This window comes from Lissotriton vulgaris, chromosome 5, assembly GCF_964263255.1.
Source record: "Lissotriton vulgaris chromosome 5, aLisVul1.2, whole genome shotgun sequence".
Lineage (NCBI taxonomy): Eukaryota > Metazoa > Chordata > Amphibia > Caudata > Salamandridae > Lissotriton > Lissotriton vulgaris.
The window spans coordinates 1,566,547,391-1,566,568,248 of NC_141693.1; the positions used below are offsets into that span (position 1 = coordinate 1,566,547,391).

The 20,858-nt window shown below is 40.8% G+C and overlaps 27 non-coding genes across 27 annotated transcripts; 18 read left to right on the forward strand and 9 right to left on the reverse strand.

The window, feature by feature from the left end:
* The first annotated feature begins 254 nt into the window (after nt 1-254).
* Nucleotides 255-336, forward strand: TRNAS-GCU (transfer RNA serine (anticodon GCU)). Its single transcript has one exon. It is a non-coding gene; the product is annotated as a tRNA-Ser (tRNA).
* A 589-nt stretch (nt 337-925) lies between these two features.
* On the forward strand, nt 926-997 carry TRNAT-UGU (transfer RNA threonine (anticodon UGU)). The gene has a single exon. It is a non-coding gene; the product is annotated as a tRNA-Thr (tRNA).
* A 1,170-nt stretch (nt 998-2,167) lies between these two features.
* On the reverse strand, nt 2,168-2,262 carry TRNAI-UAU (transfer RNA isoleucine (anticodon UAU)). Its single transcript has 2 exons — nt 2,225-2,262; nt 2,168-2,203 (listed from the first exon to the last, which is right to left on the reverse strand). It is a non-coding gene; the product is annotated as a tRNA-Ile (tRNA).
* A 289-nt stretch (nt 2,263-2,551) lies between these two features.
* Nucleotides 2,552-2,633, forward strand: TRNAS-GCU (transfer RNA serine (anticodon GCU)). Its single transcript has one exon. It is a non-coding gene; the product is annotated as a tRNA-Ser (tRNA).
* Nucleotides 2,634-3,222: 589 nt separating this feature from the next.
* TRNAT-UGU (transfer RNA threonine (anticodon UGU)) lies at nt 3,223-3,294 on the forward strand. The gene has a single exon. It is a non-coding gene; the product is annotated as a tRNA-Thr (tRNA).
* Nucleotides 3,295-4,457: 1,163 nt separating this feature from the next.
* On the reverse strand, nt 4,458-4,552 carry TRNAI-UAU (transfer RNA isoleucine (anticodon UAU)). The gene is made up of 2 exons: nt 4,515-4,552; nt 4,458-4,493 (listed from the first exon to the last, which is right to left on the reverse strand). It is a non-coding gene; the product is annotated as a tRNA-Ile (tRNA).
* A 288-nt stretch (nt 4,553-4,840) lies between these two features.
* Nucleotides 4,841-4,922, forward strand: TRNAS-GCU (transfer RNA serine (anticodon GCU)). The gene has a single exon. It is a non-coding gene; the product is annotated as a tRNA-Ser (tRNA).
* Nucleotides 4,923-5,511: 589 nt separating this feature from the next.
* On the forward strand, nt 5,512-5,583 carry TRNAT-UGU (transfer RNA threonine (anticodon UGU)). The gene has a single exon. It is a non-coding gene; the product is annotated as a tRNA-Thr (tRNA).
* A 1,156-nt stretch (nt 5,584-6,739) lies between these two features.
* On the reverse strand, nt 6,740-6,834 carry TRNAI-UAU (transfer RNA isoleucine (anticodon UAU)). The gene is made up of 2 exons: nt 6,797-6,834; nt 6,740-6,775 (listed from the first exon to the last, which is right to left on the reverse strand). It is a non-coding gene; the product is annotated as a tRNA-Ile (tRNA).
* Nucleotides 6,835-7,123: 289 nt separating this feature from the next.
* Nucleotides 7,124-7,205, forward strand: TRNAS-GCU (transfer RNA serine (anticodon GCU)). Its single transcript has one exon. It is a non-coding gene; the product is annotated as a tRNA-Ser (tRNA).
* Nucleotides 7,206-7,794: 589 nt separating this feature from the next.
* TRNAT-UGU (transfer RNA threonine (anticodon UGU)) lies at nt 7,795-7,866 on the forward strand. The gene has a single exon. It is a non-coding gene; the product is annotated as a tRNA-Thr (tRNA).
* A 1,170-nt stretch (nt 7,867-9,036) lies between these two features.
* Nucleotides 9,037-9,131, reverse strand: TRNAI-UAU (transfer RNA isoleucine (anticodon UAU)). The gene is made up of 2 exons: nt 9,094-9,131; nt 9,037-9,072 (listed from the first exon to the last, which is right to left on the reverse strand). It is a non-coding gene; the product is annotated as a tRNA-Ile (tRNA).
* Nucleotides 9,132-9,420: 289 nt separating this feature from the next.
* Nucleotides 9,421-9,502, forward strand: TRNAS-GCU (transfer RNA serine (anticodon GCU)). The gene has a single exon. It is a non-coding gene; the product is annotated as a tRNA-Ser (tRNA).
* A 589-nt stretch (nt 9,503-10,091) lies between these two features.
* On the forward strand, nt 10,092-10,163 carry TRNAT-UGU (transfer RNA threonine (anticodon UGU)). Its single transcript has one exon. It is a non-coding gene; the product is annotated as a tRNA-Thr (tRNA).
* A 1,153-nt stretch (nt 10,164-11,316) lies between these two features.
* Nucleotides 11,317-11,411, reverse strand: TRNAI-UAU (transfer RNA isoleucine (anticodon UAU)). The gene is made up of 2 exons: nt 11,374-11,411; nt 11,317-11,352 (listed from the first exon to the last, which is right to left on the reverse strand). It is a non-coding gene; the product is annotated as a tRNA-Ile (tRNA).
* A 289-nt stretch (nt 11,412-11,700) lies between these two features.
* TRNAS-GCU (transfer RNA serine (anticodon GCU)) lies at nt 11,701-11,782 on the forward strand. Its single transcript has one exon. It is a non-coding gene; the product is annotated as a tRNA-Ser (tRNA).
* A 589-nt stretch (nt 11,783-12,371) lies between these two features.
* Nucleotides 12,372-12,443, forward strand: TRNAT-UGU (transfer RNA threonine (anticodon UGU)). Its single transcript has one exon. It is a non-coding gene; the product is annotated as a tRNA-Thr (tRNA).
* Nucleotides 12,444-13,602: 1,159 nt separating this feature from the next.
* On the reverse strand, nt 13,603-13,697 carry TRNAI-UAU (transfer RNA isoleucine (anticodon UAU)). Its single transcript has 2 exons — nt 13,660-13,697; nt 13,603-13,638 (listed from the first exon to the last, which is right to left on the reverse strand). It is a non-coding gene; the product is annotated as a tRNA-Ile (tRNA).
* Nucleotides 13,698-13,986: 289 nt separating this feature from the next.
* TRNAS-GCU (transfer RNA serine (anticodon GCU)) lies at nt 13,987-14,068 on the forward strand. The gene has a single exon. It is a non-coding gene; the product is annotated as a tRNA-Ser (tRNA).
* A 589-nt stretch (nt 14,069-14,657) lies between these two features.
* Nucleotides 14,658-14,729, forward strand: TRNAT-UGU (transfer RNA threonine (anticodon UGU)). The gene has a single exon. It is a non-coding gene; the product is annotated as a tRNA-Thr (tRNA).
* Nucleotides 14,730-15,899: 1,170 nt separating this feature from the next.
* TRNAI-UAU (transfer RNA isoleucine (anticodon UAU)) lies at nt 15,900-15,994 on the reverse strand. The gene is made up of 2 exons: nt 15,957-15,994; nt 15,900-15,935 (listed from the first exon to the last, which is right to left on the reverse strand). It is a non-coding gene; the product is annotated as a tRNA-Ile (tRNA).
* Nucleotides 15,995-16,283: 289 nt separating this feature from the next.
* On the forward strand, nt 16,284-16,365 carry TRNAS-GCU (transfer RNA serine (anticodon GCU)). The gene has a single exon. It is a non-coding gene; the product is annotated as a tRNA-Ser (tRNA).
* Nucleotides 16,366-16,954: 589 nt separating this feature from the next.
* On the forward strand, nt 16,955-17,026 carry TRNAT-UGU (transfer RNA threonine (anticodon UGU)). The gene has a single exon. It is a non-coding gene; the product is annotated as a tRNA-Thr (tRNA).
* A 1,156-nt stretch (nt 17,027-18,182) lies between these two features.
* TRNAI-UAU (transfer RNA isoleucine (anticodon UAU)) lies at nt 18,183-18,277 on the reverse strand. Its single transcript has 2 exons — nt 18,240-18,277; nt 18,183-18,218 (listed from the first exon to the last, which is right to left on the reverse strand). It is a non-coding gene; the product is annotated as a tRNA-Ile (tRNA).
* Nucleotides 18,278-18,566: 289 nt separating this feature from the next.
* Nucleotides 18,567-18,648, forward strand: TRNAS-GCU (transfer RNA serine (anticodon GCU)). Its single transcript has one exon. It is a non-coding gene; the product is annotated as a tRNA-Ser (tRNA).
* Nucleotides 18,649-19,237: 589 nt separating this feature from the next.
* On the forward strand, nt 19,238-19,309 carry TRNAT-UGU (transfer RNA threonine (anticodon UGU)). Its single transcript has one exon. It is a non-coding gene; the product is annotated as a tRNA-Thr (tRNA).
* Nucleotides 19,310-20,480: 1,171 nt separating this feature from the next.
* Nucleotides 20,481-20,575, reverse strand: TRNAI-UAU (transfer RNA isoleucine (anticodon UAU)). The gene is made up of 2 exons: nt 20,538-20,575; nt 20,481-20,516 (listed from the first exon to the last, which is right to left on the reverse strand). It is a non-coding gene; the product is annotated as a tRNA-Ile (tRNA).
* Between the last annotated feature and the right edge of the window lie 283 nt (nt 20,576-20,858).

The following is a 20,858-nucleotide window of genomic DNA, read 5'->3' on the forward strand; positions in this document are numbered from 1 at the left end:
GTGCTAACCAAGTAGATACTGCACTGCTCCATTATTCACTGTGCAAGATCGACTCACATGCTAGCATGTTATCATGACTATTAAAAATACAGTCCAAATGGAATAGATTTGATAATTCTGCTATATCGTGTGCTCTGTCTATTGAACACCCCATACATTTGCCATTCTGACACAGTCTAGGATAAACTTATGCTTATTTTTAATTAGCACATAGTTAGAATTTCACGAAAAATGAAATATAGGCCCCTAAGGCAGACGAGGTGGCCGAGTGGTTAAGGCGATGGACTGCTAATCCATTGTGCTATGCACGCGTGGGTTCGAATCCCACCTTTGTCGGAAAGCCATCAGACACTCTTTTGAAGGTGAGCATGTCTCGTAGTACAATTACACTCTCTTTCAAGACACTGCCATAATCCACTAGAAGGGCCCAACTGACTATTCCATTATGGCATTTATGTCAAATAAAGGGAAGTATTTTGTGCTTAATTGAAATTAGATCTTTCATGAAGTGTCCAGAGGATCGCCTATTCCTCACTCCTGGCCTTCCAACCAGTTTGGATAGATAGACTGATAAGAAAGCATTTCTTACTCCTAAAGTTTCAGCCGTCTCAAGTGTATGCGTGTTTACATTTGTCTGCCCCACAGAGACAGATCACTTCTAATAAGTGAGTTCTCTATCTGTCACTGATTGCGGACATACTCAGTAGAGCTTTCAGTATGGTCATAAATGTGAATACTCTTATGTTCTCAAATCAAAATGGAGTTTTTCCTACTTTCAAGAAAAGTGTCTTAAGCATGCTCTTCGATTTGTGCACACATGTAGACATTCAAATGCAACTGCATTTCCATACAGAGTCTCAAAATCATAGATATCTTCATACCGCAGTAAGAATACATGTTGCGATTTACAAACTGCAGGCAGACCGGCCTTGTAGCTCAGTGGCAGAGCACTGGTCTTGTAAACCAGGGGTCATGAGTTCAAGCCTCATCAGGGCCTTTTTATATGTGTGTTTCTGTATGTTGTTTTCAAGTCATTCTTTCTAGGAGTCACACCTTGTCTTAAGTTTGCTTATTGACAAGCTTCCCTTTCCTGCTTTCATCTTATCAAGAAGACTTCATGAAAACCATTGAACCATAAACTATTGCCTCACCCCTTCCGATCGCCTGACGAACGCCTGACAAACGCCATTCTCACCCCGCCGGGCAAGCCCTGCCGGGCAAAGCCAAATAAGCCATGCATATTTAAAGTTCCTTTGAAAGGCAGAGCGAGGACTAGGACGTCTGTTCCGACTGAGTCTGCATCCACAGAAAGGATGAAATAAGGCTCTCGAAATTTCACCAAGGAGATATGAACTTCATCCCCCTTAAAATACTTTTTCTCCCAGATACCCCGGCTCTTAGTCAAATGAGGTTAATCTTCAAAACCCCACCCCCACTAACCATAAATATTCACCTCTCCTGCTGTCCATTCAATTGATACAAGGTATCTTGTACATGGAGAGAATGTGAGAAAAAGCAGAATTGCTTCATAGATTTGGTGACCTTGGATGGGTGGGCTGGATAAAGAAGTGAACTTGGTTTCCGGAAAGGGAGTATCATGATGGGAATGAGGAAAAGAGAACATGGACCACATTCACAGGTTAGAGAAATAAATGTAATAGGTTGAATGGTTTTGAAAAGCTAGCTTTGAGCAGGAATTGTTTTTTAAAATTGCAAAGAACTAAAAAAGTCAATGTGGGATTGGAGGCACAATCTGAGCAGAAAGCACCATAAGCTGCTATGGTGCAACTCTTATGTTGACTAGAAACTTTAATATGATGATGCTCTTCTTTTGATATTTCTTTGAGTTAAATTTTATTGTATGTAGCTGACACAGTACTGTTTGCAGCTCCTCAGTTTATGGTTATCCCGTGACAACAATGTATTCATCATATTTATTATTCTACAAAAGTATTTTTAAATGCACTGATGTGGTGTTTGCATGCTATGCAAGATGGTACATCATTGAATGTTTATAAGGAGCATCGCATAGGATATGTGATATTTGGCACCTGGAGGAGTCGGACACGCAGATCCTGAAAAGAAGTTAAGACTCTCTAGCAAGAGCCGTCTTTATTCTGAGTCTAATCTTTACTTTTAGTGAAATGGTTTACGAAAACCAATCAACTGCTCCAGGTGAGGCTCGAACTCACAACCTCGGCATGGCTCAGTGCAAGTACTGCTGTATAAGTACCGCGCGCTAACCGATTGCGCCACTGGAGCTTACTGTTTTCATTTCTCCCCATTTGAGCCATCTAGTGCTAACCAAGTAGATACTGCACTGCTCCATTATTCACTGTGCAAGATCGACTCACATGCTAGCATGTTATCATGACTATTAAAAATACAGTCCAAATGGAATAGATTTGATAATTCTGCTATATCATGTGCTCTGTCTATTGAACACCCCATACATTTGCCATTCTGACACAGTCTAGGATAAACTTATGCTTATTTTTAATTAGCACATAGTTAGAATTTCACCAAAAATGAAATATAGGCCCCTAAGGCAGACGAGGTGGCCGAGTGGTTAAGGCGATGGACTGCTAATCCATTGTGCTCTGCACGCGTGGGTTCGAATCCCACCTTCGTCGGAAAGCCATCAGACACTCTTTTGAAGGTGAGCATGTCTCGTAGTACAATTACACTCTCTTTCAAGACACTGCCATAATCCACTAGAAGGGCCCAACTGACTATTCCATTATGGCATTTATGTCAAATAAAGGGAAGTATTTTGTGCTTAATTGAAATTAGATCTTTCATGAAGTGTCCAGAGGATTGCCTATTCCTCACTCCTGGCCTTCCAACCAGTTTGGATAGATAGACTGATAAGAAAGCATTTCTTACTCCTAAAGTTTCAGCCGTCTCAAGTGTATGCGTGTTTACATTTGTCTGCCCCACAGAGACAGATCACTTCTAATAAGTGAGTTCTCTATCTGTCACTGATTGCGGACATACTCAGTAGAGCTTTCAGTATGGTCATAAATGTGAATACTCTTATGTTCTCAAATCAAAATGGAGTTTTTCCTACTTTCAAGAAAAGTGTCTTAAGCATGCTCTTCGATTTGTGCACACATGTAGACATTCAAATGCAACTGCATTTCCATACAGAGTCTCAAAATCATAGATATCGTCATACCGCAGTAAGAATACATGTTGCGATTTACAAACTGCAGGCAGACCGGCCTTGTAGCTCAGTGGCAGAGCACTGGTCTTGTAAACCAGGGGTCATGAGTTCAAGCCTCATCAGGGCCTTTTTATATGTGTGTTTCTGTATGTTGTTTTCAAGTCATTCTTTCTAGGAGTCACACCTTGTCTTAAGTTTGCTTATTGACAAGCTTCCCTTTCCTGCTTTAATCTTATCAAGAAGACTTCATGAAAACCATTGAACCATAAACTATTGTCTCACCCCTTCCGATCGCCTGACGAACGCCATTCTCACCCCGCCGGGCAAGCCCTGCCGGGCAAAGCCAAATAAGCCATGCATATTTAAAGTTCCTTTGAAAGGCAGAGCGAGGACTAGGACGTCTGTTCCGACTGAGTCTGCATCCACAGAAAGGATGAAATAAGGCTCTAGAAATTTCACCAAGGAGATATGAACTTCATCCCCCTTAAAATACTTTTTCTCCCAGATACCCCGGCTCTTAGTCAAATGAGGTTAATCTTCAAAACCCCACCCCCACTAACCATAAATATTCACCTCTCCTGCTGTCCATTCAATTGATACAAGGTATCTTGTACATGGAGAGAATGTGAGAAAAAGCAGAATTGCTTCATAGATTTGGTGACCTTGGATGGGTGGGCTGGATAAAGAAGTGAACTTGGTTTCCGGAAAGGGAGTATCATGATGGGAATGAGGAAAAGAGAACATGGACCACATTCACAGGTTAGAGAAATAAATGTAATAGGTTGAATGGTTTTGAAAAGCTAGCTTTCAGCAGGAATTGTTTTTTAAAATTGCAAAGAACTAAAAAAGTCAATGTGGGATTGGAGGCACAATCTGAGCAGAAAGCACCATAAGCTGCTATGGTGCAACTCTTATGTTGACTAGAAACTTTAATATGATGATGCTCTTCTTTTGATATTTCTTTGAGTTAAATTTTATTGTATGTAGCTGACACAGTACTATTTGCAGCTCCTCAGTGTATGGTTATCCCGTGACAACAATGTATTCATCATATTTATTATTCTACAAAAGTATTTTTAAATGCACTGATGTGGTGTTTGCATGCTATGCAAGATGGTACATCATTGAATGTTTATAAGGAGCATCGCATAGGATATGTGATATTTGGCACCTGGAGGAGTCGGACACGCAGATCCTGAAAAGAAGTTAAGACTCTCTAGCAAGAGCCGTCTTTCTTTATTCTGAGTCTAATCTTTACTTTTAGTGAAATGGTTTACGAAAACCAATCAACTGCTCCAGGTGAGGCTCGAACTCACAACCTCGGCATGGCTCAGTGCAAGTACTGCTGTATAAGTACCGTGCGCTAACCGATTGCGCCACTGGAGCTTACTTTTTCATTTCTCCCCATTTGAGCCATCTAGTGCTAACCAAGTAGATACTGCACTGCTCCATTATTCACTGTGCAAGATCGACTCACATGCTAGCATGTTATCATGACTATTAAAAATACAGTCCAAATGGAATAGATTTGATAATTCTGCTATATCGTGTGCTCTGTCTATTGAACACCCCATACATTTGCCATTCTGACACAGTCTAGGATAAACTTATGCTTATTTTTAATTAGCACATAGTTAGAATTTCACGAAAAATGAAATATAGGCCCCTAAGGCAGACGAGGTGGCCGAGTGGTTAAGGCGATGGACTGCTAATCCATTGTGCTATGCACGCGTGGGTTCGAATCCCACCTTTGTCGGAAAGCCATCAGACACTCTTTTGAAGGTGAGCATGTCTCGTAGTACAATTACACTCTCTTTCAAGACACTGCCATAATCCACTAGAAGGGCCCAACTGACTATTCCATTATGGCATTTATGTCAAATAAAGGGAAGTATTTTGTGCTTAATTGAAATTAGATCTTTCATGAAGTGTCCAGAGGATCGCCTATTCCTCACTCCTGGCCTTCCAACCAGTTTGGATAGATAGACTGATAAGAAAGCATTTCTTACTCCTAAAGTTTCAGCCGTCTCAAGTGTATGCGTGTTTACATTTGTCTGCCCCACAGAGACAGATCACTTCTAATAAGTGAGTTCTCTATCTGTCACTGATTGCGGACATACTCAGTAGAGCTTTCAGTATGGTCATAAATGTGAATACTCTTATGTTCTCAAATCAAAATGGAGTTTTTCCTACTTTCAAGAAAAGTGTCTTAAGCATGCTCTTCGATTTGTGCACACATGTAGACATTCAAATGCAACTGCATTTCCATACAGAGTCTCAAAATCATAGATATCTTCATACCGCAGTAAGAATACATGTTGCGATTTACAAACTGCAGGCAGACCGGCCTTGTAGCTCAGTGGCAGAGCACTGGTCTTGTAAACCAGGGGTCATGAGTTCAAGCCTCATCAGGGCCTTTTTATATGTGTGTTTCTGTATGTTGTTTTCAAGTCATTCTTTCTAGGAGTCACACCTTGTCTTAAGTTTGCTTATTGACAAGCTTCCCTTTCCTGCTTTCATCTTATCAAGAAGACTTCATGAAAACCATTGAACCATAAACTATTGCCTCACCCCTTCCGATCGCCTGACGAACGCCTGACAAACGCCATTCTCACCCCGCCGGGCAAAGCCAAATAAGCCATGCATATTTAAAGTTCCTTTGAAAGGCAGAGCGAGGACTAGGACGTCTGTTCCGACTGAGTCTGCATCCACAGAAAGGATGAAATAAGGCTCTAGAAATTTCACCAAGGAGATATGAACTTCATCCCCCTTAAAATACTTTTTCTCCCAGATACCCTGGCTCTTAGTCAAATGAGGTTAATTTTCAAAACCCCACCCCCACTAACCATAAATATTCACCTCTCCTGCTGTCCATTCAATTGATACAAGGTATCTTGTACATGGAGAGAATGTGAGAAAAAGCAGAATTGCTTCATAGATTTGGTGACCTTGGATGGGTGGGCTGGATAAAGAAGTGAACTTGGTTTCCGGAAAGGGAGTATCATGATGGGAATGAGGAAAAGAGAACATGGACCACATTCACAGGTTAGAGAAATAAATGTAATAGGTTGAATGGTTTTGAAAAGCTAGCTTTCAGCAGGAATTGTTCTTTAAAATTGCAAAGAACTAAAAAAGTCAATGTGGGATTGGAGGCACAATCTGAGCAGAAAGCACCATAAGCTGCTATGGTGCAACTCTTATGTTGACTAGAAACTTTAATATGATGATGCTCTTCTTTTGATATTTCTTTGAGTTAAATTTTATTGTATGTAGCTGACACAGTACTGTTTGCAGCTCCTCAGTTTATGGTTATCCCGTGACAACAATGTATTCATCATATTTATTATTCTACAAAAGTATTTTTAAATGCACTGATGTGGTGTTTGCATGCTATGCAAGATGGTACATCATTGAATGTTTATAAGGAGCATCGCATAGGATATGTGATATTTGGCACCTGGAGGAGTCGGACACGCAGATCCTGAAAAGAAGTTAAGACTCTCTAGCAAGAGCCGTCTTTATTCTGAGTCTAATCTTTACTTTTAGTGAAATGGTTTATGAAAACCAATCAACTGCTCCAGGTGAGGCTCGAACTCACAACCTCGGAATGGCTCAGTGCAAATACTGCTGTATAAGTTCCGCGCGCTAACCGATTGCGCCACTGGAGCTTACTGTTTTCATTTCTCCCCATTTGAGCCATCTAGTGCTAACCAAGTAGATACTGCACTGCTCCATTATTCACTGTGCAAGATCGACTCACATGCTAGCATGTTATCATGACTATTAAAAATACAGTCCAAATGGAATAGATTTGATAATTCTGCTATATCGTGTGCTCTGTCTATTGAACACCCCATACATTTGCCATTCTGACACAGTCTAGGATAAACTTATGCTTATTTTTAATTAGCACATAGTTAGAATTTCACGAAAAATGAAATATAGGCCCCTAAGGCAGACGAGGTGGCCGAGTGGTTAAGGCGATGGACTGCTAATCCATTGTGCTATGCACGCGTGGGTTCGAATCCCACCTTTGTCGGAAAGCCATCAGACACTCTTTTGAAGGTGAGCATGTCTCGTAGTACAATTACACTCTCTTTCAAGACACTGCCATAATCCACTAGAAGGGCCCAACTGACTATTCCATTATGGCATTTATGTCAAATAAAGGGAAGTATTTTGTGCTTAATTGAAATTAGATCTTTCATGAAGTGTCCAGAGGATCGCCTATTCCTCACTCCTGGCCTTCCAACCAGTTTGGATAGATAGACTGATAAGAAAGCATTTCTTACTCCTAAAGTTTCAGCCGTCTCAAGTGTATGCGTGTTTACATTTGTCTGCCCCACAGAGACAGATCACTTCTAATAAGTGAGTTCTCTATCTGTCACTGATTGCGGACATACTCAGTAGAGCTTTCAGTATGGTCATAAATGTGAATACTCTTATGTTCTCAAATCAAAATGGAGTTTTTCCTACTTTCAAGAAAAGTGTCTTAAGCATGCTCTTCGATTTGTGCACACATGTAGACATTCAAATGCAACTGCATTTCCATACAGAGTCTCAAAATCATAGATATCTTCATACCGCAGTAAGAATACATGTTGCGATTTACAAACTGCAGGCAGACCGGCCTTGTAGCTCAGTGGCAGAGCACTGGTCTTGTAAACCAGGGGTCATGAGTTCAAGCCTCATCAGGGCCTTTTTATATGTGTGTTTCTGTATGTTGTTTTCAAGTCATTCTTTCTAGGAGTCACACCTTGTCTTAAGTTTGCTTATTGACAAGCTTCCCTTTCCTGCTTTCATCTTATCAAGAAGACTTCATGAAAACCATTGAACCATAAACTATTGCCTCACCCCTTCCGATCGCCTGACGAACGCCTGACAAACGCCATTCTCACCCCGCCGGGCAAGCCCTGCCGGGCAAAGCCAAATAAGCCATGCATATTTAAAGTTCCTTTGAAAGGCAGAGCGAGGACTAGGACGTCTGTTCCGACTGAGTCTGCATCCACAGAAAGGATGAAATAAGGCTCTCGAAATTTCACCAAGGAGATATGAACTTCATCCCCCTTAAAATACTTTTTCTCCCAGATACCCCGGCTCTTAGTCAAATGAGGTTAATCTTCAAAACCCCACCCCCACTAACCATAAATATTCACCTCTCCTGCTGTCCATTCAATTGATACAAGGTATCTTGTACATGGAGAGAATGTGAGAAAAAGCAGAATTGCTTCATAGATTTGGTGACCTTGGATGGGTGGGCTGGATAAAGAAGTGAACTTGGTTTCCGGAAAGGGAGTATCATGATGGGAATGAGGAAAAGAGAACATGGACCACATTCACAGGTTAGAGAAATAAATGTAATAGGTTGAATGGTTTTGAAAAGCTAGCTTTGAGCAGGAATTGTTTTTTAAAATTGCAAAGAACTAAAAAAGTCAATGTGGGATTGGAGGCACAATCTGAGCAGAAAGCACCATAAGCTGCTATGGTGCAACTCTTATGTTGACTAGAAACTTTAATATGATGATGCTCTTCTTTTGATATTTCTTTGAGTTAAATTTTATTGTATGTAGCTGACACAGTACTGTTTGCAGCTCCTCAGTTTATGGTTATCCCGTGACAACAATGTATTCATCATATTTATTATTCTACAAAAGTATTTTTAAATGCACTGATGTGGTGTTTGCATGCTATGCAAGATGGTACATCATTGAATGTTTATAAGGAGCATCGCATAGGATATGTGATATTTGGCACCTGGAGGAGTCGGACACGCAGATCCTGAAAAGAAGTTAAGACTCTCTAGCAAGAGCCGTCTTTATTCTGAGTCTAATCTTTACTTTTAGTGAAATGGTTTACGAAAACCAATCAACTGCTCCAGGTGAGGCTCGAACTCACAACCTCGGCATGGCTCAGTGCAAGTACTGCTGTATAAGTACCGCGCGCTAACCGATTGCGCCACTGGAGCTTACTGTTTTCATTTCTCCCCATTTGAGCCATCTAGTGCTAACCAAGTAGATACTGCACTGCTCCATTATTCACTGTGCAAGATCGACTCACATGCTAGCATGTTATCATGACTATTAAAAATACAGTCCAAATGGAATAGATTTGATAATTCTGCTATATCGTGTGCTCTGTCTATTGAACACCCCATACATTTGCCATTCTGACACAGTCTAGGATAAACTTATGCTTATTTTTAATTAGCACATAGTTAGAATTTCACCAAAAATGAAATATAGGCCCCTAAGGCAGACGAGGTGGCCGAGTGGTTAAGGCGATGGACTGCTAATCCATTGTGCTCTGCACGCGTGGGTTCGAATCCCACCTTCGTCGGAAAGCCATCAGACACTCTTTTGAAGGTGAGCATGTCTCGTAGTACAATTACACTCTCTTTCAAGACACTGCCATAATCCACTAGAAGGGCCCAACTGACTATTCCATTATGGCATTTATGTCAAATAAAGGGAAGTATTTTGTGCTTAATTGAAATTAGATCTTTCATGAAGTGTCCAGAGGATTGCCTATTCCTCACTCCTGGCCTTCCAACCAGTTTGGATAGATAGACTGATAAGAAAGCATTTCTTACTCCTAAAGTTTCAGCCGTCTCAAGTGTATGCGTGTTTACATTTGTCTGCCCCACAGAGACAGATCACTTCTAATAAGTGAGTTCTCTATCTGTCACTGATTGCGGACATACTCAGTAGAGCTTTCAGTATGGTCATAAATGTGAATACTCTTATGTTCTCAAATCAAAATGGAGTTTTTCCTACTTTCAAGAAAAGTGTCTTAAGCATGCTCTTCGATTTGTGCACACATGTAGACATTCAAATGCAACTGCATTTCCATACAGAGTCTCAAAATCATAGATATCGTCATACCGCAGTAAGAATACATGTTGCGATTTACAAACTGCAGGCAGACCGGCCTTGTAGCTCAGTGGCAGAGCACTGGTCTTGTAAACCAGGGGTCATGAGTTCAAGCCTCATCAGGGCCTTTTTATATGTGTGTTTCTGTATGTTGTTTTCAAGTCATTCTTTCTAGGAGTCACACCTTGTCTTAAGTTTGCTTATTGACAAGCTTCCCTTTCCTGCTTTAATCTTATCAAGAAGACTTCATGAAAACCATTGAACCATAAACTATTGTCTCACCCCTTCCGATCGCCTGACGAACGCCATTCTCACCCCGCCGGGCAAGCCCTGCCGGGCAAAGCCAAATAAGCCATGCATATTTAAAGTTCCTTTGAAAGGCAGAGCGAGGACTAGGACGTCTGTTCCGACTGAGTCTGCATCCACAGAAAGGATGAAATAAGGCTCTAGAAATTTCACCAAGGAGATATGAACTTCATCCCCCTTAAAATACTTTTTTTCCCAGATACCCCGGCTCTTAGTCAAATGAGGTTAATCTTCAAAACCCCACCCCCACTAACCATAAATATTCACCTCTCCTGCTGTCCATTCAATTGATACAAGGTATCTTGTACATGGAGAGAATGTGAGAAAAAGCAGAATTGCTTCATAGATTTGGTGACCTTGGATGGGTGGGCTGGATAAAGAAGTGAACTTGGTTTCCGGAAAGGGAGTATCATGATGGGAATGAGGAAAAGAGAACATGGACCACATTCACAGGTTAGAGAAATAAATGTAATAGGTTGAATGGTTTTGAAAAGCTAGCTTTCAGCAGGAATTGTTTTTTAAAATTGCAAAGAACTAAAAAAGTCAATGTGGGATTGGAGGCACAATCTGAGCAGAAAGCACCATAAGCTGCTATGGTGCAACTCTTATGTTGACTAGAAACTTTAATATGATGATGCTCTTCTTTTGATATTTCTTTGAGTTAAATTTTATTGTATGTAGCTGACACAGTACTGTTTGCAGCTCCTCAGTTTATGGTTATCCCGTGACAACAATGTATTCATCATATTTATTATTCTACAAAAGTATTTTTAAATGCACTGATGTGGTGTTTGCATGCTATGCAAGATGGTACATCATTGAATGTTTATAAGGAGCATCGCATAGGATATGTGATATTTGGCACCTGGAGGAGTCGGACACGCAGATCCTGAAAAGAAGTTAAGACTCAAGAGCCGTCTTTATTCTGAGTCTAATCTTTACTTTTAGTGAAATGGTTTATGAAAACCAATCAACTGCTCCAGGTGAGGCTCGAACTCACAACCTCGGCATGGCTCAGTGCAAGTACTGCTGTATAAGTACCGCGCGCTAACCGATTGCGCCACTGGAGCTTACTGCTTTCATTTCTCCCCATTTGAGCCATCTAGTGCTAACCAAGTAGATACTGCACTGCTCCATTATTCACTGTGCAAGATCGACTCACATGCTAGCATGTTATCATGACTATTAAAAATACAGTCCAAATGGAATAGATTTGATAATTCTGCTATATCGTGTGCTCTGTCTATTGAACACCCCATACATTTGCCATTCTGACACAGTCTAGGATAAACTTATGCTTATTTTTAATTAGCACATAGTTAGAATTTCACCAAAAATGAAATATAGGCCCCTAAGGCAGACGAGATGGCCGAGTGGTTAAGGCGATGGACTGCTAATCCATTGTGCTCTACACGCGTGGGTTCGAATCCCACCTTTGTCGGAAAGCCATCAGACACTCTTTTGAAGGTGAGCATGTCTCGTAGTACAATTACACTCTCTTTCAAGACACTGCCATAATCCACTAGAAGGGCCCAACTGACTATTCCATTATGGCATTTATGTCAAATAAAGGGAAGTATTTTGTGCTTAATTGAAATTAGATCTTTCATGAAGTGTCCAGAGGATTGCCTATTCCTCACTCCTGGCCTTCCAACCAGTTTGGATAGATAGACTGATAAGAAAGCATTTCTTACTCCTAAAGTTTCAGCCGTCTCAAGTGTATGCGTGTTTACATTTGTCTGCCCCACAGAGACAGATCACTTCTAATAAGTGAGTTCTCTATCTGTCACTGATTGCGGACATACTCAGTAGAGCTTTCAGTATGGTCATAAATGTGAATACTCTTATGTTCTCAAATCAAAATGGAGTTTTTCCTACTTTCAAGAAAAGTGTCTTAAGCATGCTCTTCGATTTGTGCACACATGTAGACATTCAAATGCAACTGCATTTCCATACAGAGTCTCAAAATCATAGATAGCTTCATACCGCAGTAAGAATACATGTTGCGATTTACAAACTGCAGGCAGACCGGCCTTGTAGCTCAGTGGCAGAGCACTGGTCTTGTAAACCAGGGGTCATGAGTTCAAGCCTCATCAGGGCCTTTTTATATGTGTGTTTCTGTATGTTGTTTTCAAGTCATTCTTTCTAGGAGTCACACCTTGTCTTAAGTTTGCTTATTGACAAGCTTCCGTTTCCTGCTTTAATCTTATCAAGAAGACTTCATGAAAACCATTGAACCATAAACTATTGTCTCACCCCTTCCGATCGCCTGACGAACGCCATTCTCACCCCGCCGGGCAAGCCCTGCCGGGCAAAGCCAAATAAGCCATGCATATTTAAAGTTCCTTTGAAAGGCAGAGCGAGGACTAGGACGTCTGTTCCGACTGAGTCTGCATCCACAGAAAGGATGAAATAAGGCTCTAGAAATTTCACCAAGGAGATATGAACTTCATCCCCCTTAAAATACTTTTTCTCCCAGATACCCCGGCTCTTAGTCAAATTAGGTTAATCTTCAAAACCCCACCCCCACTAACCATAAATATTCACCTCTCCTGCTGTCCATTCAATTGATACAAGGTATCTTGTACATGGAGAGAATGTGAGAAAAAGCAGAATTGCTTCATAGATTTGGTGACCTTGGATGGGTGGGCTGGATAAAGAAGTGAACTTGGTTTCCGGAAAGGGAGTATCATGATGGGAATGAGGAAAAGAGAACATGGACCACATTCACAGGTTAGAGAAATAAATGTAATAGGTTGAATGGTTTTGAAAAGCTAGCTTTCAGCAGGAATTGTTTTTTAAAATTGCAAAGAACTAAAAAAGTCAATGTGGGATTGGAGGCACAATCTGAGCAGAAAGCACCATAAGCTGCTATGGTGCAACTCTTATGTTGACTAGAAACTTTAATATGATGATGCTCTTCTTTTGATATTTCTTTGAGTTAAATTTTATTGTATGTAGCTGACACAGTACTATTTGCAGCTCCTCAGTGTATGGTTATCCCGTGACAACAATGTATTCATCATATTTATTATTCTACAAAAGTATTTTTAAATGCACTGATGTGGTGTTTGCATGCTATGCAAGATGGTACATCATTGAATGTTTATAAGGAGCATCGCATAGGATATGTGATATTTGGCACCTGGAGGAGTCGGACACGCAGATCCTGAAAAGAAGTTAAGACTCTCTAGCAAGAGCCGTCTTTATTCTGAGTCTAATCTTTACTTTTAGTGAAATGGTTTACGAAAACCAATCAACTGCTCCAGGTGAGGCTCGAACTCACAACCTCGGCATGGCTCAGTGCAAGTACTGCTGTATAAGTACCGCGCGCTAACCGATTGCGCCACTGGAGCTTACTGTTTTCATTTCTCCCCATTTGAGCCATCTAGTGCTAACCAAGTAGATACTGCACTGCTCCATTATTCACTGTGCAAGATCGACTCACATGCTAGCATGTTATCATGACTATTAAAAATACAGTCCAAATGGAATAGATTTGATAATTCTGCTATATCGTGTGCTCTGTCTATTGAACACCCCATACATTTGCCATTCTGACACAGTCTAGGATAAACTTATGCTTATTTTTAATTAGCACATAGTTAGAATTTCACCAAAAATGAAATATAGGCCCCTAAGGCAGACGAGGTGGCCGAGTGGTTAAGGCGATGGACTGCTAATCCATTGTGCTCTGCACGAGTGGGTTCGAATCCCACCTTCGTCGGAAAGCCATCAGACACTCTTTTGAAGGTGAGCATGTCTCGTAGTACAATTACACTCTCTTTCAAGACACTGCCATAATCCACTAGAAGGGCCCAACTGACTATTCCATTATGGCATTTATGTCAAATAAAGGGAAGTATTTTGTGCTTAATTGAAATTAGATCTTTCATGAAGTGTCCAGAGGATTGCCTATTCCTCACTCCTGGCCTTCCAACCAGTTTGGATAGATAGACTGATAAGAAAGCATTTCTTACTCCTAAAGTTTCAGCCGTCTCAAGTGTATGCGTGTTTACATTTGTCTGCCCCACAGAGACAGATCACTTCTAATAAGTGAGTTCTCTATCTGTCACTGATTGCGGACATACTCAGTAGAGCTTTCAGTATGGTCATAAATGTGAATACTCTTATGTTCTCAAATCAAAATGGAGTTTTTCCTACTTTCAAGAAAAGTGTCTTAAGCATGCTCTTCGATTTGTGCACACATGTAGACATTCAAATGCAACTGCATTTCCATACAGAGTCTCAAAATCATAGATATCTTCATACCGCAGTAAGAATACATGTTGCGATTTACAAACTGCAGGCAGACCGGCCTTGTAGCTCAGTGGCAGAGCACTGGTCTTGTAAACCAGGGGTCATGAGTTCAAGCCTCATCAGGGCCTTTTTATATGTGTGTTTCTGTATGTTGTTTTCAAGTCATTCTTTCTAGGAGTCACACCTTGTCTTAAGTTTGCTTATTGACAAGCTTCCCTTTCCTGCTTTCATCTTATCAAGAAGACTTCATGAAAACCATTGAACCATAAACTATTGCCTCACCCCTTCCGATCGCCTGACGAACGCCTGACAAACGCCATTCTCACCCCGCCGGGCAAGCCCTGCCGGGCAAAGCCAAATAAGCCATGCATATTTAAAGTTCCTTTGAAAGGCAGAGCGAGGACTAGGACGTCTGTTCCGACTGAGTCTGCATCCACAGAAAGGATGAAATAAGGCTCTAGAAATTTCACCAAGGAGATATGAACTTCATCCCCCTTAAAATACTTTTTCTCCCAGATACCCTGGCTCTTAGTCAAATGAGGTTAATCTTCAAAACCCCACCCCCACTAACCATAAATATTCACCTCTCCTGCTGTCCATTCAATTGATACAAGGTATCTTGTACATGGAGAGAATGTGAGAAAAAGCAGAATTGCTTCATAGATTTGGTGACCTTGGATGGGTGGGCTGGATAAAGAAGTGAACTTGGTTTCCGGAAAGGGAGTATCATGATGGGAATGAGGAAAAGAGAACATGGACCACATTCACAGGTTAGAGAAATAAATGTAATAGGTTGAATGGTTTTGAAAAGCTAGCTTTCAGCAGGAATTGTTTTTTAAAATTGCAAAGAACTAAAAAAGTCAATGTGGGATTGAAGGCACAATCTGAGCAGAAAGCACCATAAGCTGCTATGGTGCAACTCTTATGTTGACTAGAAACTTTAATATGATGATGCTCTTCTTTTGATATTTCTTTGAGTTAAATTTTATTGTATGTAGCTGACACAGTACTGTTTGCAGCTCCTCAGTTTATGGTTATCCCGTGACAACAATGTATTCATCATATTTATTATTCTACAAAAGTATTTTTAAATGCACTGATGTGGTGTTTGCATGCTATGCAAGATGGTACATCATTGAATGTTTATAAGGAGCATCGCATAGGATATGTGATATTTGGCACCTGGAGGAGTCGGACACGCAGATCCTGAAAAGAAGTTAAGACTCTCTAGCAAGAGCCGTCTTTATTCTGAGTCTAATCTTTACTTTTAGTGAAATGGTTTATGAAAACCAATCAACTGCTCCAGGTGAGGCTCGAACTCACAACCTCGGCATGGCTCAGTGCAAGTACTGCTGTATAAGTACCGCGCGCTAACCGATTGCGCCACTGGAGCTTACTGTTTTCATTTCTCCCCATTTGAGCCATCTAGTGCTAACCAAGTAGATACTGCACTGCTCCATTATTCACTGTGCAAGATCGACTCACATGCTAGCATGTTATCATGACTATTAAAAATACAGTCCAAATGGAATAGATTTGATAATTCTGCTATATCGTGTGCTCTGTCTATTGAACACCCCATACATTTGCCATTCTGACACAGTCTAGGATAAACTTATGCTTATTTTTAATTAGCACATAGTTAGAATTTCACGAAAAATGAAATATAGGCCCCTAAGGCAGACGAGGTGGCCGAGTGGTTAAGGCAATGGACTGCTAAAACATTGTGCTATGCACGCGTGGGTTCGAATCCCACCTTTGTCGGAAAGCCATCAGACACTCTTTTGAAGGTGAGCATGTCTCGTAGTACAATTACACTCTCTTTCAAGACACTGCCATAATCCACTAGAAGGGCCCAACTGACTATTCCATTATGGCATTTATGTAAAATAAAGGGAAGTATTTTGTGCTTAATTGAAATTAGATCTTTCATGAAGTGTCCAGAGGATCGCCTATTCCTCACTCCTGGCCTTCCAACCAGTTTGGATAGATAGACTGATAAGAAAGCATTTCTTACTCCTAAAGTTTCAGCCGTCTCAAGTGTATGCGTGTTTACATTTGTCTGCCCCACAGAGACAGATCACTTCTAATAAGTGAGTTCTCTATCTGTCACTGATTGCGGACATACTCAGTAGAGCTTTCAGTATGGTCATAAATGTGAATACTCTTATGTTCTCAAATCAAAATGGAGTTTTTCCTACTTTCAAGAAAAGTGTCTTAAGCATGCTTTTCGATTTGTGCACACATGTAGACATTCAAATGCAACTGCATTTCCATACAGAGTCTCAAAATCATAGATATCTTCATACCGCAGTAAGAATACATGTTGCGATTTACAAACTGCAGGCAGACCGGCCTTGTAGCTCAGTGGCAGAGCACTGGTCTTGTAAACCAGGGGTCATGAGTTCAAGCCTCATCAGGGCCTTTTTATATGTGTGTTTCTGTATGTTGTTTTCAAGTCATTCTTTCTAGGAGTCACACCTTGTCTTAAGTTTGCTTATTGACAAGCTTCCCTTTCCTGCTTTCATCTTATCAAGAAGACTTCATGAAAACCATTGAACCATAAACTATTGCCTCACCCCTTCCGATCGCCTGACGAACGCCTGACAAACGCCATTCTCACCCCGCCGGGCAAAGCCAAATAAGCCATGCATATTTAAAGTTCCTTTGAAAGGCAGAGCGAGGACTAGGACGTCTGTTCCGACTGAGTCTGCATCCACAGAAAGGATGAAATAAGGCTCTCGAAATTTCACCAAGGAGATATGAACTTCATCCCCCTTAAAATACTTTTTCTCCCAGATACCCCGGCTCTTAGTCAAATGAGGTTAATCTTCAAAACCCCACCCCCACTAACCATAAATATTCACCTCTCCTGCTGTCCATTCAATTGATACAAGGTATCTTGTACATGGAGAGAATGTGAGAAAAAGCAGAATTGCTTCATAGATTTGGTGACCTTGGATGGGTGGGCTGGATAAAGAAGTGAACTTGGTTTCCGGAAAGGGAGTATCATGATGGGAATGAGGAAAAGAGAACATGGACCACATTCACAGGTTAGAGAAATACATGTAATAGGTTGAATGGTTTTGAAAAGCTAGCTTTGAGCAGGAATTGTTTTTTAAAATTGCAAAGAACTAAAAAAGTCAATGTGGGATTGGAGGCACAATCTGAGCAGAAAGCACCATAAGCTGCTATGGTGCAACTCTTATGTTGACTAGAAACTTTAATATGATGATGCTCTTCTTTTGATATTTCTTTGAGTTACATTTTATTGTATGTAGCTGACACAGTACTGTTTGCAGCTCCTCAGTTTATGGTTATCCTGTGACAACAATGTATTCATCATATTTATTATTCTACAAAAGTATTTTTAAATGCACTGATGTGGTGTTTGCATGCTATGCAAGATAGTACATCATTGAATGTTTATAAGGAGCATCGCATAGGATATGTGATATTTGGCACCTGGAGGAGTCGGACACGCAGATCCTGAAAAGAAGTTAAGACTCTCTAGCAAGAGCCGTCTTTATTCTGAGTCTAATCTTTACTTTTAGTGAAATGGTTTATGAAAACCAATCAACTGCTCCAGGTGAGGCTCGAACTCACAACCTCGGCATGGCTCAGTGCAAGTACTGCTGTATAAGTACCGCGCGCTAACCGATTGCGCCACTGGAGCTTACTGTTTTAATTTCTTCCCATTTGAGCCATCTAGTGCTAACCAAGTAGATACTGCACTGCTCCATTATTCACTGTGCAAGATCGACTCACATGCTAGCATGTTATCATGACTATTAAAAATACAGTCCAAATGGAATAGATTTGATAATTCTGCTATATCGTGTGCTCTGTCTATTGAACACCCCATACATTTGCCATTCTGACACAGTCTAGGATAAACTTATGCTTATTTTTAATTAGCACATAGTTAGAATTTCACCAAAAATGAAATATAAGCCCCTAAGGCAGACGAGGTGGCCGAGTGGTTGAGGCGATGGACTGCTAATCCATTGTGCTCTGCACGCGTGGGTTCGAATCCCACCTTCGTCGGAAAGCCATCAGACACTCTTTTGAAGGTGAGCATGTCTCGTAGTACAATTACACTCTCTTTCAAGACACTGCCATAATCCACTAGAAGGGCCCAACTGACTATTCCATTATGGCATTTATGTCAAATAAAGGGAAGTATTTTGTGCTTAATTGAAATTAGATCTTTCATGAAGTGTCCAGAGGATTGCCTATTCCTCACTCCTGGCCCTCCAACCAGTTTGGATAGATAGACTGATAAGAAAGCATTTCTTACTCCTAAAGTTTCAGCCGTCTCAAGTGTATGCGTGTTTACATTTGTCTGCCCCACAGAGACAGATCACTTCTAATAAGTGAGTTCTCTATCTGTCACTGATTGCGGACATACTCAGTAGAGCTTTCAGTATGTTCATAAATGTGAATACTCTTATGTTCTCAAATCAAAATGGAGTTTTTCCTACTTTCAAGAAAAGTGTCTTAAGCATGCTCTTCGATTTGTGCACACATGTAGACATTCAAATGCAACTGCATTTCCATACAGAGTCTCAAAATCATAGATATCTTCATACCGCAGTAAGAATACATGTTGTGATTTACAAACTGCAGGCAGACCGGCCTTGTAGCTCAGTGGCAGAGCACTGGTCTTGTAAACCAGGGGTCATGAGTTCAAGCCTCATCAGGGCCTTTTTTATATGTGTGTTTCTGTATGTTGTTTTCAAGTCATTCTTTCTAGGAGTCACACCTTGTCTTAAGTTTGCTTATTGACAAGCTTCCCTTTCCTGCTTTCATCTTATCAAGAAGACTTCATGAAAACCATTGAACCATAAACTATTGCCTCACCCCTTCCGATCGCCTGACGAACGCCTGACAAACGCCATTCTCACCCCGCCGGGCAAGCCCTGCCGGGCAAAGCCAAATAAGCCATGCATATTTAAAGTTCCTTTGAAAGGCAGAGCGAGGACTAGGACGTCTGTTCCGACTGAGTCTGCATCCACAGAAAGGATGAAATAAGGCTCTAGAAATTTCACCAAGGAGATATGAACTTCATCCCCCTTAAAATACTTTTTCTCCCAGATACCCCGGCTCTTAGTCAAATGAGGTTAATCTTCAAAACCCCACCCCCACTAACCATAAATATTCACCTCTCCTGCTGTCCATTCAATTGATACAAGGTATCTTGTACATGGAGAGAATGTGAGAAAAAGCAGAATTGCTTCATAGATTTGGTGACCTTGGATGGGTGGGCTGGATAAAGAAGTGAACTTGGTTTCCGGAAAGGGAGTATCATGATGGGAATGAGGAAAAGAGAACATGGACCACATTCACAGGTTAGAGAAATAAATGTAATAGGTTGAATGGTTTTGAAAAGCTAGCTTTCAGCAGGAATTGTTTTTTAAAATTGCAAAGAACTAAAAAAGTCAATGTGGGATTGAAGGCACAATCTGAGCAGAAAGCACCATAAGCTGCTATGGTGCAACTCTTATGTTGACTAGAAACTTTAATATGATGATGCTCTTCTTTTGATATTTCTTTGAGTTAAATTTTATTGTATGTAGCTGACACAGTACTGTTTGCAGCTCCTCAGTTTATGGTTATCCCGTGACAACAATGTATTCATCATATTTATTATTCTACAAAAGTATTTTTAAATGCACTGATGTGGTGTTTGCATGCTATGCAAGATGGTACATCATTGAATGTTTATAAGGAGCATCGCATAGGATATGTGATATTTGGCACCTGGAGGAGTCGGACACGCAGATCCTGAAAAGAAGTTAAGACTCTCTAGCAAGAGCCGTCTTTATTCTGAGTCTAATCTTTACTTTTAGTGAAATGGTTTATGAAAACCAATCAACTGCTCCAGGTGAGGCTCGAACTCACAACCTCGGCATGGCTCAGTGCAAGTACTGCTGTATAAGTACCGCGCGCTAACCGATTGCGCCACTGGAGCTTACTGTTTTCATTTCTCCCCATTTGAGCCATCTAGTGCTAACCAAGTAGATACTGCACTGCTCCATTATTCACTGTGCAAGATCGACTCACATGCTAGCATGTTATCATGACTATTAAAAATACAGTCCAAATGGAATAGATTTGATAATTCTGCTATATCGTGTGCTCTGTCTATTGAACACCCCATACATTTGCCATTCTGACACAGTCTAGGATAAACTTATGCTTATTTTTAATTAGCACATAGTTAGAATTTCACGAAAAATGAAATATAGGCCCCT